Below are 8165 nucleotides of genomic sequence, written 5' to 3' on the forward strand. Positions count from 1 at the left end.
CCATGTGTGACAGTGTTGGACCATGTGTGATAGTGTTGGTCCATGTTGTGACAGTGTTGGACCATGTGTGACAGTGTTAGACCATGTGTGACAGTGTTGGGCCATGTGTGACAGTGTTGGTCCATGTTGTGACAGTATTGGACCATGTGTGACAGTGTTAGACCATGTGTGACAGTGTTAGACCATGTGTGACAGTGTTGGACCATGTGTGATAGTGTTGGTCCATGTTGTGACAGTGTTGGACCATGTGTGACAGTGTTAGACCATGTGTGACAGTGTTGGTCCATGTGTGACAGTGTTGGACCATGTGTGATAGTGTTGGTCCATGTTGTGACAGTATTGGACCATGTGTGACAGTGTTAGACCATGTGTGACAGTGTTGGACCATGTGTGACAGTGTTAGACCATGTGTGACAGTGTTAGACCATGTGTGACAGTGTTAGACCATGTGTGACAGTGTTGGACCATGTGTGACAGTGTTGGTCCATGTGTGACAGTGTTGGACCATGTGTGATGGTGATGGTCCATGTATGAGTGTTGGTCCATGTGTGACAGTGTTGGTCCATGTTGTCACAGTGTTGGTCCATTTGTGACAGTGTTGGACCATGTGTGATGGTGTTGGTCCATGTGTGACAGTGTTGGACCATGTGTGACAGTGTTGGTCCATGTGTGACGGTGTTGGTCCATGTGTGACAGTGTTGATCCATGTGTGACAGTGTTGGACCATGTGTGACAGTGTTGGATCATGTGTGACAGTGTTCGACCTTGTATGACCGTGTTGGACCATGTGTGACAGTGTTGGTCCATGTTGTGACAGTGTTGGACCATGTGTGACAGTGTTAGACCATGTGTGACAGTGTTGGACCATGTGTGACAGTGTTGGTCCAAGTTGTGACAGTGTTGGACCATGTGTGACAGTGTTAGACCATGTGTGACAGTGTTGGACCATGTGTGACAGTGTTGGTCCAAGTTGTGACAGTGTTGGACCATGTGTGACAGTGTTAGACCATGTGTGACAGTGTTGGTCCATGTGTGACAGTGTTGAACCATGTGTGATAGTGTTGGTCCATGTTGTGACAGTGTTGGACCATGTGTGACAGTGTTAGACCATGTGTGACAGTGTTGGGCCATGTGTGACAGTGTTGGTCCATGTTGTGACAGTACTGGACCATGTGTGACAGTGTTAGACCATGTGTGACAGTGTTAGACCATGTGTGACAGTGTTGGACCATGTGTGATAGTGTTGGTCCATGTTGTGACAGTGTTGGACCATGTGTGACAGTGTTAGACCATGTGTGACAGTGTTGGTCCATGTGTGACAGTGTTGGACCATGTGTGATAGTGTTGGTCCATGTTGTGACAGTATTGGACCAGGTGTGACAGTGTTAGACCATGTGTGACAGTGTTGGACCATGTGTGACAGTGTTAGACCATGTGTGACAGTGTTAGACCATGTGTGACAGTGTTAGACCATGTGTGACAGTGTTGGACCATGTGTGACAGTGTTGGTCCAAGTTGTGACAGTGTTGGACCATGTGTGACAGTGTTAGACCATGTGTGACAGTGTTGGTCCATGTGTGACAGTTAGGAATTACCTAACAGGAAGGAGCCAAAGAGTTACGGTAAGGGGCGAGAAGTCGGACTGGCGAACAGTAACAAGTGGAGTACCTCAAGGATCGGTGCTGGGACCAATTCTATTTCTTGTATATGTTAACGACATGTTTACAGGCGTAGAGTCCTACATGTCGATGTTTGCGGATGACGCAAAGTTGATGAGAAGAGTTGTGACAGATGAGGATTGCAGGATCCTCCAAGAGGACCTGAACAGGTTGCAGAGATGGTCAGAGAAATGGCTACTGGAATTCAACACGAGCAAATGTAAAGTTATGGAAATGGGACTAGGAGATAGGAGACCAAAGGGACAGTACACAATGAAGGGGAACAGCCTACCTGTAACGATGCGTGAAAGAGACCTGGGGGTGGACGTAACACCTAATCTATCTCCTGAGGCACATATAAATAGGATAACGACAGCAGCGTACTCACACTGGCAAAAGTTAGAACATCATTCAGAAACCTAAATAAGGAGGCATTTAGGGCGCTTTACACTGCCTACGTGAGGCCAGTCTTAGAGTATGCCGCCTCATCATGGAGTCCCCATCTGAAGAAGCATATAATGAAACTGGAAAAGGTTCAGAGGTTTGCAACGAGACTCGTCCCAGAGCTACGAGGGATGGGGTATGAGGAGCGCCTGAGGGAACTGTGCCTTACGACACTAGAAAGAAGAAGGGAGAGGGGGGACATGATAGGAACGTATAAGATACTCAGAGGGATTGACAGAGTGGACATAGACGAAATGTTCACACGGAATAGTAACAGAACGAGGGGACATGGATGGAAGCTTGAAACTCAGATGAGTCACAGAGATGTTAGGAAGTTTTCTTTTAGCGTGAGAGTAGTGGGAAAATGGAATGCACTTCAGGAACAGGTTGTGGAAGCAAATACTATTACTAATTTTAAAACCAGGTATGATAGGGAAATGGGACAGGAGTCATTGCTGTAAACAACCGATGCTCGAAAGGCGGGATCCAAGAGTCAATGCTCGATCCTGCAGACACAACTAGGTGAGTACAACTAAGTGAGTACACACACCCACACACACACACACACACACACACACACACACCCACACACACACACACACACACACACACACACACACACCCACACACACACACACACACACACCCACACACACACCCACACACACACACACACACCCACACACACACACACACACACACACACACACACACACACACACACACACACACACACACACACCCACACACACACACACACACACACACACACACACACACACACACACACACACACACACACACACACACACACACACACACACACACACACACACACACACACACACACACACACACGCTACATATTCATTTCCAGTAATCCGATCGTTTGGGCGGGCATTTCCGGCTGATGTGGGCCCAAACCACTCTGTTTAAAGAGGCCATATTCCCCACCACGGCTCCGAGACCTCGGATTTGATGTTTTTGAGGACCCGGGTTCGATGCTCCGACAGAAGAACAACGCAGAATTTTCCAACAAAATTTCCAATATTCAAAAGTTTTGACGCCTGTATTTCTGTCTTGATTTCTTCGTTACTGTCTGTGTTTGTCTGTCCTTTTCTGTCTCTGCTTTATTGCATGTATGTAGGTCTTATTACTCGTCTCTGTGTCTGTGCCTGTCTGTTATACTTCCTGTTTTTTACTGTTAACCGGTTTTATCAATGTCATAATGTCTGTCTGTCCGTCTAACTGCCTGTCTAGCCAAAGTTCATATTCCAGCTCGAATCTCTTGCCTAAACGACTTCAGACCTCTCTGTCTCTGACGGATGGACAGACAGACAGACAGAGCTGTCACACACACGTTTAGCCCTCAATGGGGGGATTACGTTTGTTCAAACCTCATCATTTTCATCTGTCTGTCTTGTAGTTTTGTCTGTCAGTTTGGACAGTTCTATCTATCCAAACTGACAGATAGAACCTGTCTATTATAGTTGCGTGGGAGGTTAGCTCCTGGGCCCCGCCTCCTCTTCACTATAGTGGGTACATCTGGTGTGTGTGTGTGTGTGCAGGGGGAGGGTTAGCTGACACCCAGAGTGCGCGCGCACCATCCCCGACCTGCACACGTGCCCCAGAGTGCGCGCGCACCATCCCCGACCTGCACACGTGCCCCAGAGTGCGCGCGCACCATCCCCGACCTGCACACGTGTCCCAGAGTGCGCGCGCACCATCCCCGACCTGCACACGTGTCCCAGAGTGCGCACGCACCATCCCCGACCTGCACACGTGTCCCAGAGTGCGCACGCACCATCTCCGACCTGCACACGTGTCCCAGAGTGCGCGCGCACCATCCCCGACCTGCACACGTGTCCCAGAGTGCGCGCGCGCCATCCCCGACCTGCACACGTGTCCCAGAGTGCGCACGCACCATCCCCGACCTGCACACGTGTCCCAGAGTGCGCGCGCATCATCCCCGACCTGCACACGTGTCCCAGAGTGCGCGCGCACCATCCCCGACCTGCACACGTGTCCCAGAGTGCGCACGCACCATCCCCGACCTGCACACGTGTCCCAGAGTGCGCGCGCACCATCCCAGGGCTGCACACGTGTCCCAGAGTGCGCGCGCACCATCCCAGGGCTGCACACGTGTCCCAGAGTGCGCGCGCACCATCCCCGACCTGCACACGTGTACCAGAGTGCGCGCGCACTATCCCCGACCTGCACACGTGTACCAGAGTGCGCACGCACCATCCCCGACCTGCACACGTGTCCCAGAGTGCGCGCGCACCATCCCAGGGCTGCACACGTGTCCCAGAGTGCGCGCGCACCATCCCAGGGCTGCACACGTGTCCCAGAGTGCGCGCGCACCATCCCCGACCTGCACACGTGTACCAGAGTGCGCGCGCACCATCCCAGGGCTGCACACGTGTCCCAGAGTGCGCGCGCACCATCCCAGGGCTGCACACGTGTACCAGAGTGCGCGCGCACCATCCCAGGGCTGCACAATATTATCACCGTAAATTATTATATTATTAATTGTTATTCCTACAACTTATTTTGTTAATTTTGTTGTAAATAATAATGAAATTATTTATTATAATTAATGTCATTGTTACCAACGCCAGCCAGCGTTGGAGGCGGGCGCGCCGAGGCGGTTGGCAATACTGCTGACGATGCCACAATTAGGGAAATCTCTTGATGGCGGGGAAGGTTTTGTGGGGAAACCTTTGTGGTGTTGAGGACGTGTAGGACATGGGACTCGAACCCTTGAGTGTGTTGGGGTTCATCTCGATATTCTGTATGCGAAAGAATGAGTTTCGAACCTTGGGTGCCTGAACGGTTAGTGGCTTTGCAAGAATGTCAAAATATCACTCTAATGTAATCTCACCAACCCATTCTACGTTCTTTTAAATAAAATAATAATTATTATTATTAATTTTTTTCTTGATTCAGACATAAAACAAATTTATTCCTACATAACAAAATTACCTGAACACATAAGTCCTCAGATTTTTATTATAATTAGGATTTCCCCATTATAATTCTTAAATAATACCCTAATTAGTAAGTTAGTTTTATTTAAATTCGGAATTTTAAGCTAAGATCTTTAAATATATTCCCTAGAGTCATGTCCTAAATTTCTTTCCCTGTTGGATTCTTCCTTTTTTTCCCCTGAAATTGTAAGGAACTGCATGTTTTTCCCCACTGATGCTTTAACACACGCTACCCATTTACGGGAATTTCCCCAGGGCCCAGAAGGACCGTCCCTTTCCTAGAGTAGTTGATAACTGTTTAGGGAAAAAGTGCTAGGAGAAACAGAATGAATTTTGCAGACATAAAATTGGACAAAGGGAAAATTATCAGGTGATAGAAAGTACAAGGGATTAAATCGGGCATAGGCGAAAGTAGCAGGGAAAAAAATAGACAGAGGGAAAGTGGCAGGGAGGAAAATTGGAATGGACTGAGGGAAAAATATGGTGAAATAAAGGACAAAAGAGATGCAAAGGAAAAAAATCTTGTAATAAAGAAGACAGAAAAAACTGAATATATATATATAATAGAAGCAAGAGAGAGAGAGAATAATAAAAGGCTGGTGGAGAAGAAAAAGATATTAACATGTATTCAGATGCCCATATTACTCTCATGATCCGGACATGAGAGACTTCCGGACAGTTATAATAAAGATGTTGACCGCAACTGGTGCAAATCGAGTCCAATAAAGCCCTTCATCCTGCTTTATATAATGTGTCGTGAAGAGTGTACTTAGCACACCTTATGTGCTGTGAGGCTCGGGTGTTGGGGGCGGTGTGCGGGTGCTAAGAGTAACCCATAATGGAGAGTGTAGAAGTTCTACACCTTATAAAGGGGTGACTGCGTCAGCCTCCAGGTGTTAGGGGTCACTATTCTTTTGTCTAACACTTGATAAAACACTTGTCTGTAATGATAAAGCATTCGTCTGTAATGATAAAGCATTCGTCTGTAATGATAAAGCATTCGTCTGTAATGATAAAACACACGTCTGTAATGATAAAGCATTCGTCTGTAATGATAAAGCATTCGTCTGTAATGATAAAGCATTCGTCTGTAATGATAAAGCATTCGTCTGTAATGATAAAGCATTCGTCTGTAATGATAAAACACACGTCTGTAATGATAAAGCATTCGTCTGTAATGATAAAACACTCGTCTGTAATCTGCGATTGCCATCTTAGATTGAGATTAAATAATAACTAGATTGAATTCCTTGATTTCCTCCTTATAGTAAAATTTAAAACTGCTGTAAATAAATGTTTCATGGAGTCAGAGGAGCGATCAGACTGGGAATTCTATCTCACTGGATAGAATTTCTATCCAGTGAGATAGACTCCACCTTTCCTGGATTATATAATTCTTTGCGGTAAGCTATCAAAAACAATATAAAACTATTCATAATAATTGAGGATAATAAAATCACTCATAAATTAGCATCTACCTGAAGGAACAACCGTGGACATCTTCAAGACAAAACTAGATCCCCGCCAAACACACACCGAAACTACGACGTTGGTACAACGTTCGAACAAGTTTTAACACTTCCTAACCAATTATAACAACCAATATAGCAAGTTGTAACAACGTTCTAATACGTCATAAACACGTTAAGTCAAGATGTAACAACTTTATTACAAGTTGTAACAAGCATAAAATAGAGACAGTTTCGGTTTGTGTTTTCAAGATCATTTCCTCCAAGGAGTGCCGGACCAACCGGGCTGTGGTGGGTATGTGGGCCTGCGGGCCGCTCCAGGCAACAGCCTGGTGGACCAAACTCTCACAAGTCAAGCCTGGCCTCGGGCCGGGCTTGGGGAACTTTGTTAATTATTATTTTTTCTACCACAGACGTGGCCACACATTTACAATGCTAACCAACATATATACATTTTCTTCTGTCCTCCATGGACAGGGTGAGAGATGTGTTAAACATATAGTTCAGGGATTCATTGAACAATCAACAACAGAAGGTGATTGTAGTGCATTTTAAATGCTAATCTAACCTCCAGACATAAATACAGTAGAAGAACTCCCAGAATCAAGCAGGTACCGCCTCTCTAACATCAATTTGTACCGAAAATAAGTGCCGTGATTATCACTGTGGGGGAGGAAGTAGGACGCCGCACAGTAGAGAGGCTGATGGCCTTGGTGAGGAACTGTCGTACCACATTACTCTCGCCTTTGACGCCATATGTGTGCTCATAAGAGAAGCGTGTCTCTGGGAGGAGCAGGTTGGGCAGCAGAGACGTGTCTGGGAACAAGTTACCAGGCAGCTGACTCCCGCACTCTCCAAACACGAGAGAACGTCTCCCCGTTGCTGACTTTCTTTATTACGAGCTCAGTAAGATTAGAACTGCACCCGGGTTACGAGACATGCTTAACAAAAAAAATACAGTGAGCCTCTCTCAATTTCATTAGGCATCATTTCCTATGTTATAATGTCAGTATCGTAGGCTGTAGCAATTCGTACACTGTAAATTGTTGGCAGATCAACGATTGCTACGCGAGAGAGCACTACAGCAAATGTTTCAACTTCCAGGAGTACTGGAGACAGAGACCACGAGGTCTGCCTTCCTTGGGCCAGATTCACGAAAGCACTTACGCAAGCACTTACGAACGTGTACATTTTTCCTCAATCTTTGACAGGTTTGGTTACATTTGTTAAACAGTTAACAAGTATGAAAACTTCCCATTCAACTATTGTTATTGTTATAAACAGCCTCCTGGTGCTTCGGAGCTCATTAACTGTTTAATAATTGGAAACAAAGCCGACAAAGATTGAAAAAAGATGTACAGGTTCGTAAGTGCTTTCGTGAATCTGGCCCCTTGCTTGATCCAAGTCGTCTACCCCAGAGTCTGGGCTGGTCTAGGAGGGATTCCTCTTTCCAACTAAGCCTCAAAGTTCTCACCATTAACCCATAATAGCCTACTAATTCATTTAACTAATTTTATCTCAATTTCAAGTTTAGTATTTTCAAGTCAAACTCCCCAATTTTGTGGTAGTGGAAACAGCTGACAGGTAACTAAGTATTAATACAC

The sequence above is a fragment of the Procambarus clarkii genome, chromosome 5, assembly GCF_040958095.1.
Source record: "Procambarus clarkii isolate CNS0578487 chromosome 5, FALCON_Pclarkii_2.0, whole genome shotgun sequence".
NCBI lineage: Eukaryota > Metazoa > Arthropoda > Malacostraca > Decapoda > Cambaridae > Procambarus > Procambarus clarkii.